Source organism: Salvelinus alpinus, chromosome 16 (assembly GCF_045679555.1).
Source record: "Salvelinus alpinus chromosome 16, SLU_Salpinus.1, whole genome shotgun sequence".
In the NCBI taxonomy this organism is placed as follows: domain Eukaryota; kingdom Metazoa; phylum Chordata; class Actinopteri; order Salmoniformes; family Salmonidae; genus Salvelinus; species Salvelinus alpinus.
Window position 1 is genome coordinate 37,299,637 of NC_092101.1, and position 13,914 is coordinate 37,313,550.

The window sequence follows — 13,914 nt, forward strand, 5'->3', positions numbered from 1 at the left end:
CGTAAGTGGTATTCTATAGAAGGGAGTCGTTAGCCCAACTCATTGTTTAGTCAGTGACTGAGTGTGAAGGGTAAGGCAGAGGGAAAGGCTGGGGGTATATCATCTTCCTGGGGGAGAGGGGTGGGGTGGGGGGGCAGTAAGAGGTTGATAATGTAAATACAGTGTTCTGTTTTGATTGCACCATTGGAAAAGAGAGAGAGAGAGAGAGAGAGAGAGAGAGAGAGAGAGAGAGAGAGAGAGAGAGAGAGAGAGAGAGAGAGAGAGAGAGAGAGAGAGAGAGAGAGAGAGAGAGAGAGAGAGAGAGAGAGAGAGAGAGAGAGAGAATTAAAAAAAAAAATGTAATCTTACCCCTGGTTGGCTCTTAAATCTATCTTCCTGTCGTGCTGGACAGGACCTTGAGAATGACACATTTCCCATCAAACAGCAGATTAATCTCATGTGACTCCTCCCAGAGAGCAGACGCTGGAGGGGAGGGCTGCCGTTTTACAGGCTCCTAACCAACTGTGCTATATATACTTTTTTTTACATTATTTGTAACTCATTTGTACATAATGTTGCTGCTACCGCCTCTTATGATCGAATAGAGCTTCTGGACATCAGAACAGCGATTACTCACCTCGAACTGGACGAAGATTTTTTCTTTAAAGAGTCTAAGGTGAAGGATATACTGCTTTGTCAAGACAAGGCCCAAATCCCCATCATGAACGTGAAGAAAAGATGGAGGAAAAAGGAGGAGGAGGGCGGGGTGCCTTGTAAGAATTAGCTGACGAGTAGGAAAACCACCACTCCCTTCCGTATTATTGGCCAAAGTGCAATCATTGGAAAACAAACTGGACAATCTACAATTAAGAATATCCTACCAACGGGACATTAAAAACTGTAATATCTTATGTTTCACCGAGACATGGCTGAACGACAACATGGGTAATATAGAGCTGGCTGGCTTCTCCATGCATCGGCAGGAAAGAGCAGCTACGTCTGGTAAGACAAGGGGCGGTGGTGTGTGTCTATTTGTCAATAACTGCTGGTGCGCTATGTCTAATATTAAAGAAGTCTTGAGGTATTGCTCGCCTAAGGTAGAATACCTCATGATAAGAGAGTTCTCATCTATATTATTCGTGGCCGTCTATTTACCACCACAAACCGATGCTGGCACAGAGACCACACTAAATGAGCTGTGTAAGGCCATAAGCAAACAAGAACATGCTCATCCAGAAGCGGCGCACCTAGTGGCCAGGGACTTTAATGCAGGCAAACTTAAATCCGTTTTACCTCATTTCTACCAGCATGCCAGCATGTGCAACCAGAGGGGGAAAAAACTCTAGACCACCTTAACTCCACACACAGAGACGCATACAAAGCTCTCCCTCGCTCTCTATTTGGCAAATCTGACCATAATTCTATCATCCTGATTCCTGCTTACAAGCAAAAACTAAAGCAGGAAGTACAAGTGGCTCGCTCAAAACAAAAGCGGTCAGATGATGCGGATGCTAAGCTACAGGACTGTTTTGCTAGCAGACTGGAATATGTTCCGGGATTCATCCAATGGCATTGAGAAGTAAACCATCTCAGTGGGACGACATAGTCCCAATAGTGACCGTACGTACATTTCCCAACCAGAAGCCATGGATTACAGGCAACATCCGCACCGAGCTAAAGGCTAGAGCTGCCACTTTCAAGGAGCGGGACACTAATCTGGACGCTTTTACGAAATTCCGCTATGCCCTCAGACGAACCATCAAACAGGCAAAGCGTCAATACAGGACTAATATTGAATCCTACTACCCCGGCTCTGATGCTCGTTTTATGCGCAGGGCTTGAAAACTGTTAAGGACTACAAAGGGAAACCCAGCCTCGAGCTGCCAAGTGACATGAGCCTACCAGACAAGCTAAATACCTTTTGTGCTCACTTCGAGGCAAGCAACACTGAAGCATGCATGAGAGCACCAGCTGTTCTGGACAACTGTGTGATCACGCTCTCCGTAGCCGATGTGAGCAAGACCTTTAAACAGGTCAACATTCACAAAGCCGCCAGATGGATTACCAAGACGTGTACTCAAAGCATGTGCGGACCAACTGGCAAGTGTCTTCACTGACATTTTCAACCTCTCCCTGACCGAGTCTGTAATACCCACATGTTTTAAACAGACCACCATAGTCCCTGTCCCCAAGAAAGAGAAGATAGTCTGCCTAAATTTTTACCGCCCCATAGCACTCACATCAGTAGCCATGAAGTGCTTTGAAAGGCTGGTCACATCAACACCATCATGCCGGAAACCCTAGACCCACTCCAATTCACATACCGCCCCAACAGATCCACAGATGACGCAATCTCAATCGCACTCCACACTGCCCTTTCCCACCTGGATGAAAGGAACAACTATGTGAGAATGCTGTTCATTGACTTCAGCTCAGCGTTCAACACCATAGTGCCCACAAAGCTCACTGTTGTGCTGACAACACGACAGTGGTAGGCCTGATCACCGACAATGGTGAGACAACCTATAATGAGGAGGTCAGAGACCTGGCAGTGTGGTGCCAGGACAACAACCTCTCCCTCAGTGTGAGCAAGACAAAGGAGCTGATCGTGGACTATAGGAAAAGGAGGGCCAAACAGGCACCCATTAACATTGACGGGGCTGAAGTGGAGCGGGTCGAGAGTTTCAAGATCCTTGATGTCCACATCGCGAACAAACTATCATCGTCCAAACACACCAAAACAGTTGTGAAGAGGGCAAGACAACATCTTTTCCCCCTCAGGAGACTGAAAAGATCGAGATCATCCTGACCGGTTGCATCACTGCCTGGTATGGCAACTGCTCAGCATCCAACCTTAAGGCACTACAGAGGGTAGTGCGTACGGCCCAGTACATCAATGGGGCCAAGCTTCCTGCCATCCAGAACCTACATACTAGGCGGTGTCAGAGGAAGGCCCCAAAAATTATCAAAGATTCCAGTCACCCAATTCATAGACCGTTCTCTCTGCTACCGCACGGCAAGCGATACCGGAGTGCCACGTCTAGGACCAAAAGCCTCCTTAACAGCTTCTACCCCAAGCCATAAGACTGCTGACCAATTAATCAAATGGTCACCCGGACTTTTTACATTGACCCCCCCCATTTGTTTTTACAGTGCTGCTACTCACTGTTTAATATCTATGCATAGTCACTTTACAAATTACCTAGACTAACCTGTACCCCCGCACATTGACTCGATACCGGTAGCCCTGTATATAGCCTCGATATTGTTATGTAAGTCTCTTGTATTACTTTGAGATATTATTTTGTTAATTTTTTTCACTTTAGTATATTTAGTAAATATTTCACGGTAAGGTCTACTACACCTGTTGCATTCGGCACATGTGACAAATACAATTTGATTTGATTTTCTCAGCTCTCACTCTCCACTCAGGCAGCCCTGTCCTCTCATGGACTTGAGGAGGCTGGGGGGGGGGGGGGGGGAAGGAGGAAAGGAGAGAAGGGGGGGGGGGGGGGTATGTGTGCATCAAATTATTATCTGATTTGAGGGAGGCGGAGGACAACAGTCCAGAGTGAATACAAAGTATGTGAATGTGAGTTCAGCCTTGCAGTGCTGCAGTGCTGACTGACTTGGTTTGGTTTCCAAGTTCACCTGCTGTTGAGTAGAAGGTTGTTACAGCACAGGAGGGAGATACTCCACACAATTTGTATCCCAAATGGCACCCTATTCCCTAGTGAAAAGTAATGCACTATATAGGAAATATGGTGCAATTGGGTGACCCTCTCTTTAGCCACATAACTATAGCCACATAACTATAGTCAAATGCATATTTGCCTCAACCACTTGTGAAATTCCTCACATTAACTTTATTTCTGACACAAAATGTTTCAAAGCTGCTTGACATAATGAAGAGAGGCGCGGGAGTAAGAAAATGCATACCATGCGTTCACAGCCAATCTGTCTGCAGAAATGCCATTCCTGTCCTTACGGGGGTGGAGATATAAACCCCTTCTCCCCCGAAGACAATAAATACTTTACAGCTTTATTTTAGTCACAGTTTTTCATTAAGTAACCAAACAACTATTCAAACACCAATAAAAGGAACAACATTTTTTTAATTTTCTCACTAATGACTGTGATTTATTGAGTCTCTCTCTCTGACACAGGGGTGTCTGCAGCACGGTGAACAAAGGAGCGCTGTAATTAGAGGAGCTGCATGCAGCACACAACAACATAAACCCCACGTTTCACAGAAACTCTGCTGCTAGGCCATGTGGTTTGGATTTCAAGAAGGACTTTGACAGATAACCCCAAGGCTACCTTCTGTCTTCTCAAGAACCCCAAGGCTACCTTCTGTCTTCTCAAGAACCCCAAGGCTACCTTCTGTCTTCTCAAGAACCCCAAGGCTACCTCCTGTCTTCTCTAGAACCCCAAGGCTACATTCTGTCTTCTCAAGAACCCCAAGGCTACACCGACATTAGTTCATAAAATAATAACAGTCAGTAGGCTACACCAACATTAGTTTATAAAATAATAAGTCAGTAGACTACACCAACATTAGTTTATAAAATAATAAGTCAGTAGACTACACTAACATTAGTTCATAAAATAATAAGTCAGTAGGCTACACTAACATTAGTTTATAAAATAATAACAGTCAGTAGTCTACACTAACATTAGTTTATAAAATAATAACAGTCAGTAGGCTACACCAACATTAGTTTATAAAATAATAACAGTCAGTAGGCTACACCAACATTAGTTTATACAATAATAAGTCAGTAGGCTACACCAACATTATTTTCTAAAATAATAACAGTCAGTAGGCTACACCAACATTAGTTTATAAAATAATAAGTCAGTAGGCTACACTAACATTAGTTTATAAAATAATAACAGTCAGTAGGCTACACCAACATTAGTTTATAAAATAATAACAGTCAGTAGACTACACCAACATTAGTTTCTAAAATAATAACAGTCAGTAGGCTACACCAACATTAGTTTATAAAATAATAAGTCAGTAGGCTACACTAACATTAGTTTATAAAATAATAACAGTCAGTAGGCTACACCAACATTAGTTTATAAAATAATACGTCAGTAGGCTACACCAACATTAGTTTATAAAATAATAACAGTCAGTAGGCTACACCGACATTAGTTTATAAAATAATAACAGTCAGTAGGCTACACCAACATTAGTTTATAAAATAATAAGTCAGTAGACTACACCAACATTAGTTTATAAAATAATAACAGTCAGTAGACTACACCGACATTATTTTATAAAATAATAACAGTCAGTAAGCTACACCGACATTAGTTTATAAAATAATAACAGTCAGTAGGCTACACCGACATTAGTTTATAAAATAATAACAGTCAGTAGGCTACACCAACATTAGTTTATAAAATAATAAGTCAGTAGGCTACACCGACATTAGTTTATAAAATAATAACAGTCAGTAGGCTACACCGACATTAGTTTATAAAATAATAACAGTCAGTAGGCTACACCAACATTAGTTTATAAAATAATAAGTCAGTAGGCTACACCGACATTAGTTTATAAAATAATAACAGTCAGTAGGCTACACCGACATTAGTTTATAAAATAATAACAGTCAGTAGGCTACACCAACATTAGTTTATAAAATAATAACAGTCAGTAGGCTACACCGACATTAGTTTATGAAATAATAAGTCATTAGACTACACCGACATTAGTTTATAAAATAATAACAGTCAGTAGACTACACCAACATTAGTTTATAAAATAATAAGTCAGTAGACTACACCGACATTAGTTTATAAAATAATAACAGTCAGTAGGCTACACTAACATTAGTTTATAAAATAATAAGTCAGTAGGCTACACCGACATTAGTTTATAAAATAATAACAGTCAGTAGGCTACACCAACATTATTTTATAAAATAATAACAGTCAGTAGGCTACACCAACATTATTTTATAAAATAATAAGTCAGTAGGCTACACCAACATTAGTTTATAAAATAATAACAGTCAGTAGGCTACACCGACATTAGTTTATAAAATAATAACAGTCAGTAGGCTACACCAACATTAGTTTTTAAAATAATAAGTCAGTAGACTACACCAACATTCGTTTTTAAAATAATAAGTCAGTAGACTACACCGACATTAGTTTATAAAATAATAACAGTCAGTAGGCTACACCAACATTAGTTTTTAAAATAATAAGTCAGTAGACTACACCAACATTAGTTTATAAAATAATAACAGTCAGTAGACTACACCAACATTATTTTATAAAATAATAACAGTCAGTAGGCTACACCAACATTAGTTTATAAAATAATAACAGTCAGTAGTCTACACCAACATTATTTTATAAAATAATAACAGTCAGTAGGCTACACCAACATTAGTTTATAAAATAATAAGTCAGTAGGCTACACCAACATTAGTTTATAAAATAATAACAGTCAGTAGGCTACACCAACATTAGTTTTTAAAATAATAAGTCAGTAGACTACACCAACATTCGTTTTTAAAATAATAAGTCAGTAGACTACACCGACATTAGTTTATAAAATAATAACAGTCAGTAGGCTACACCAACATTAGTTTTTAAAATAATAAGTCAGTAGACTACACCAACATTAGTTTATAAAATAATAACAGTCAGTAGGCTACACCAACATTATTTTATAAAATAATAACAGTCAGTAGGCTACACCGACATTAGTTTATAAAATAATAACAGTCAGTAGGCTACACTGATATTAGTTTATAAAATAATAACAGTCAGTAGGCTACACCGACATTATTTTATAAAATAATAACAGTCAGTAGGCTACACCGACATTAGTTTATAAAATAATAAGTCAGTAGACTACACCAACATTAGTTTATAAAATAATAACAGTCAGTAGGCTACACCAACATTAGTTTATAAAATAATAAGTCAGTAGACTACACCAACATTAGTTTATAAAATAATAACAGTCAGTAGGCTACACCGACATTATTTTATAAAATAATAACAGTCAGTAAGCTACACCGACATTAGTTTATAAAATAATAACAGTCAGTAGGCTACACCGACATTAGTTTATAAAATAATAACAGTCAGTAGGCTACACCAACATTAGTTTATAAAATAATAAGTCAGTAGGCTACACCGACATTAGTTTATAAAATAATAACAGTCAGTAGGCTACACCGACATTAGTTTATAAAATAATAACAGTCAGTAGGCTACACCAACATTAGTTTATAAAATAATAAGTCAGTAGGCTACACCGACATTAGTTTATAAAATAATAACAGTCAGTAGGCTACACCGACATTAGTTTATAAAATAATAACAGTCAGTAGGCTACACCAACATTAGTTTATAAAATAATAACAGTCAGTAGGCTACACCGACATTAGTTTATGAAATAATAAGTCATTAGACTACACCGACATTAGTTTATAATATAATAACAGTCAGTAGACTACACCAACATTAGTTTATAAAATAATAAGTCAGTAGACTACACCGACATTAGTTTATAAAATAATAACAGTCAGTAGGCTACACTAACATTAGTTTATAAAATAATAAGTCAGTAGGCTACACCGACATTAGTTTATAAAATAATAACAGTCAGTAGGCTACACCAACATTATTTTATAAAATAATAACAGTCAGTAGGCTACACCAACATTATTTTATAAAATAATAAGTCAGTAGGCTACACCAACATTAGTTTATAAAATAATAACAGTCAGTAGGCTACACCGACATTAGTTTATAAAATAATAACAGTCAGTAGGCTACACCAACATTAGTTTATACAATAATAAGTCAGTAGGCTACACCAACATTAGTTTCTAAAATAATAACAGTCAGTAGGCTACACCAACATTAGTTTATAAAATAATAAGTCAGTAGGCTACACTAACATTAGTTTATAAAATAATAACAGTCAGTAGGCTACACCAACATTAGTTTATAAAATAATAACAGTCAGTAGACTACACCAACATTAGTTTCTAAAATAATAACAGTCAGTAGGCTACACCAACATTAGTTTATAAAATAATAAGTCAGTAGGCTACACTAACATTAGTTTATAAAATAATAACAGTCAGTAGGCTACACCAACATTAGTTTATAAAATAATACGTCAGTAGGCTACACCAACATTAGTTTCTAAAATAATAACAGTCAGTAGGCTACACCAACATTAGTTTATGAAATAATAAGTCAGTAGGCTACACTAACATTCGTTTATAAAATAATAACAGTCAGTAGGCTACACCAACATTAGTTTATAAAATAATAACAGTCAGTAGACTACACCAACATTAGTTTATAAAATAATAACAGTCAGTAGGCTACACCAACATTAGTTTATACAATAATAAGTCAGTAGGCTACACTAACATTAGTTTATAAAATAATAACAGTCAGTAGGCTACACCAACATTAGTTTATAAAATAATAACAGTCAGTAGACTACACCAACATTAGTTTCTAAAATAATAACAGTCAGTAGGCTACACCAACATTAGTTTATAAAATAATAAGTCAGTAGGCTACACTAACATTAGTTTATAAAATAATAACAGTCAGTAGGCTACACCAACATTAGTTTATAAAATAATACGTCAGTAGGCTACACCAACATTAGTTTATAAAATAATAACAGTCAGTAGGCTACACCGACATTAGTTTATAAAATAATAAGTCAGTAGACTACACCAACATTAGTTTATAAAATAATAACAGTCAGTAGGCTACACCAACATTAGTTTATAAAATAATAAGTCAGTAGACTACACCAACATTAGTTTATAAAATAATAACAGTCAGTAGGCTACACCGACATTATTTTATAAAATAATAACAGTCAGTAAGCTACACCGACATTAGTTTATAAAATAATAACAGTCAGTAGGCTACACCGACATTAGTTTATAAAATAATAACAGTCAGTAGGCTACACCAAAATTAGTTTATAAAATAATAAGTCAGTAGGCTACACCGACATTAGTTTATAAAATAATAACAGTCAGTAGGCTACACCGACATTAGTTCATAAAATAATAACAGTCAGTAGGCTACACCAACATTAGTTTATAAAATAATAAGTCAGTAGGCTACACCGACATTAGTTTATAAAATAATAACAGTCAGTAGGCTACACCGACATTAGTTTATAAAATAATAACAGTCAGTAGGCTACACCAACATTAGTTTATAAAATAATAACAGTCAGTAGGCTACACCGACATTAGTTTATGAAATAATAAGTCATTAGACTACACCGACATTAGTTTATAAAATAATAACAGTCAGTAGACTACACCAACATTAGTTTATAAAATAATAAGTCAGTAGACTACACCGACATTAGTTTATAAAATAATAACAGTCAGTAGGCTACACTAACATTAGTTTATAAAATAATAAGTCAGTAGGCTACACCGACATTAGTTTATAAAATAATAACAGTCAGTAGGCTACACCAACATTATTTTATAAAATAATAACAGTCAGTAGGCTACACCAACATTATTTTATAAAATAATAAGTCAGTAGGCTACACCAACATTAGTTTATAAAATAATAACAGTCAGTAGGCTACACCGACATTAGTTTATAAAATAATAACAGTCAGTAGGCTACACCAACATTAGTTTTTAAAATAATAAGTCAGTAGACTACACCAACATTCGTTTTTAAAATAATAAGTCAGTAGACTACACCGACATTAGTTTATAAAATAATAACAGTCAGTAGGCTACACCAACATTAGTTTTTAAAATAATAAGTCAGTAGACTACACCAACATTAGTTTATAAAATAATAACAGTCAGTAGACTACACCAACATTATTTTATAAAATAATAACAGTCAGTAGGCTACACCAACATTAGTTTATAAAATAATAACAGTCAGTAGTCTACACCAACATTATTTTATAAAATAATAACAGTCAGTAGGCTACACCAACATTAGTTTATAAAATAATAAGTCAGTAGGCTACACCAACATTAGTTTATAAAATAATAACAGTCAGTAGGCTACACCAACATTAGTTTTTAAAATAATAAGTCAGTAGACTACACCAACATTCGTTTTTAAAATAATAAGTCAGTAGACTACACCGACATTAGTTTATAAAATAATAACAGTCAGTAGGCTACACCAACATTAGTTTTTAAAATAATAAGTCAGTAGACTACACCAACATTAGTTTATAAAATAATAACAGTCAGTAGGCTACACCAACATTATTTTATAAAATAATAACAGTCAGTAGGCTACACCGACATTAGTTTATAAAATAATAACAGTCAGTAGGCTACACTGATATTAGTTTATAAAATAATAACAGTCAGTAGGCTACACCGACATTATTTTATAAAATAATAACAGTCAGTAGGCTACACCGACATTAGTTTATAAAATAATAACAGTCAGTAAGCTACACCGACATTAGTTTATAAAATAATAACAGTCAGTAGGCTACACTGACATTAGTTTATAAAATAATAACAGTCAGTAGGCTACACCAACATTATTTTATAAAGTAATAACAGTCAGTAGCCTACACTGACATTAGTTTATAAAATAATAAGTCAGTAGGCTACACCAACATTAGTTTATAAAATAATAACAGTCAGTAGGCTACACTAACATTAGTTTATAAAATAATAACAGTCAGTAGGCTACACCAACATTAGTTTATAAAATAATAAGTCAGTAGGCTACACCAACATTAGTTTATAAAATAATAACAGTCAGTAGGCTACACCGACATTAGTTTATAAAATAATAACAGTCAGTAGGCTACACCAACATTAGTTTATAAAATAATAACAGTCAGTAGGCTACACCGACATTAGTTTATAAAATAATAAGTCAGTAGGCTACACCAACATTAGTTTATGAAATAATAACAGTCAGTAGGCTACACCGACATTAGTTTCTAAAATAATAAGTCAGTAGGCTACACCAACATTAGTTTATAAAATAATAACAGTCAGTAGGCTACACCAACATTAGTTTATAAAATAATAACAGTCAGTAGGCTACACCGATATTATTTTATAAAATAATAACAGTCAGTAGGCTACACTGATATTAGTTTATAAAATAATAACAGTCAGTAGGCTACACCGACATTATTTTATAAAATAATAACAGTCAGTAGGCTACACCGACATTAGTTTATAAAATAATAACAGTCAGTAAGCTACACCGACATTAGTTTATATAATAATAACAGTCAGTAGGCTACACTGACATTAGTTTATAAAATAATAACAGTCAGTAGGCTACACCAACATTATTTTATAAAGTAATAACAGTCAGTAGCCTACACTGACATTAGTTTATAAAATAATAAGTCAGTAGGCTACACCAACATTAGTTTATAAAATAATAACAGTCAGTAGGCTACACTAACATTAGTTTATAAAATAATAACAGTCAGTAGGCTACACCAACATTAGTTTATAAAATAATAAGTCAGTAGCCTACACCAACATTAGTTTATAAAATAATAACAGTCAGTAGGCTACACCGACATTAGTTTATAAAATAATAACAGTCAGTAGGCTACACCAACATTAGTTTATAAAATAATAACAGTCAGTAGGCTACACCGACATTAGTTTATAAAATAATAAGTCAGTAGGCTACACCAACATTAGTTTATGAAATAATAACAGTCAGTAGGCTACACCGACATTAGTTTCTAAAATAATAAGTCAGTAGGCTACACCAACATTAGTTTATAAAATAATAACAGTCAGTAGGCTACACCAACATTAGTTTATAAAATAATAACAGTCAGTAGGCTACACCGATATTATTTTATAAAATAATAACATTCAGTAGGCTACACCGACATTAGTTTATAAAATAATAACAGTCAGTAGGCTACACCAACATTAGTTTATAAAATAATAAGTCAGTAGGCTACACCGACATTAGTTTATAAAATAATAACAGTCAGTAGGCTACACCGACATTAGTTTATAAAATAATAACAGTCAGTAGGCTACACCAACATTAGTTTATAAAATAATAAGTCAGTAGGCTACACCAACATTAGTTTATAAAATAATAACAGTCAGTAGGCTACACCGACATTAGTTTATAAAATAATAACAGTCAGTAGGCTACACCAACATTAGTTTATAAAATAATAAGTCAGTAGGCTACACCGACATTAGTTTATAAAATAATAACAGTCAGTAGGCTACACCGACATTAGTTTATAAAATAATAACAGTCAGTAGGCTACACCAACATTAGTTTATAAAATAATAAGTCAGTAGGCTACACCGACATTAGTTTATAAAATAATAACAGTCAGTAGGCTACACCGACATTAGTTTATAAAATAATAACTGTCAGTAGGCTACACCAACATTAGTTTATAAAATAATAACAGTCAGTAGGCTACACCGACATTAGTTTATAAAATAATAAGTCAGTAGACTACACCGACATTAGTTTATAAAATAATAACAGTCAGTAGGCTACACTAACATTAGTTTATAAAATAATAAGTCAGTAGGCTACACCAACATTAGTTTATAAAATAATAACAGTCAGTAGGCTACACCAACATTAGTTTATAAAATAATAACAGTCAGTAGGCTACACAACCATTATTTTATAAAATAATAAGTCAGTAGTCTACACCAACATTAGTTTATAAAATAATAACAGTCAGTAGGCTACACCGACATTAGTTTATGAAATAATAACAGTCAGTAGGCTACACCAACATTAGTTTTTAAAATAATAAGTCAGTAGACTACACCGACATTAGTTTATAAAATAATAACAGTCAGTAGGCTACACCAACATTACTTTTTAAAATAATAAGTCAGTAGACTACAACAACATTCGTTTATGAAATAATAACAGTCAGTAGGCTACACCAACATTATTTTATAAAATAATAACAGTCAGTAGGCTACACCAACATTAGCTAATAAAATAATAAGTCAGTAGGCTACACCAACATTAGTTTATAAAATAATAACAGTCAGTAGGCTACACGAACATTAGTTTTTAAAATAATAAGTCAGTAGACTACACCAACATTAGTTTATAAAATAATAACAGTCAGTAGGCTACACCAACATTAGTTTATAAAATAATAACAGTCAGTAGGCTACACCAACATTAGTTTATACAATAATAAGTCAGTAGGCTACACCAACATTAGTTTCTAAAATAATAACAGTCAGTAGGCTACACCAACATTAGTTTATCAAATAATAAGTCAGTAGGCTACACTAACATTAGTTTATAAAATAATAACAGTCAGTAGGCTACACCAACATTAGTTTATAAAATAATAACAGTCAGTAGACTACACCAACATTAGTTTCTAAAATAATAACAGTCAGTAGACTACACCGACATTAGTTTATAAAATAATAACAGTCAGTAGGCTACACCAACATTAGTTTATAAAATAAAAAGTCAGTAGGCTACACCGACATTAGTTTATAAAATAATAACAGTCAGTAGGCTACACCGACATTAGTTTATAAAATAATAACAGTCAGTAGGCTACACCAACATTAGTTTATAAAATAATAAGTCAGTAGGCTACACCGACATTAGTTTATAAAATAATAACAGCCAGTAGGCTACACCGACATTAGTTTATAAAATAATAACAGTCAGTAGGCTACACCGACATTAGTTTATGAAATAATAAGTCATTAGACTACACCGACATTAGTTTATAAAATAATAACAGTCAGTAGACTACACCAACATTAGTTTATAAAATAATAAGTCAGTAGACTACACCGACATTAGTTTATAAAATAATAACAGTCAGTAGGCTACACTAACATTAGTTTATAAAATAATAAGTCAGTAGGCTACACCGACATTAGTTTATAACATAATAAC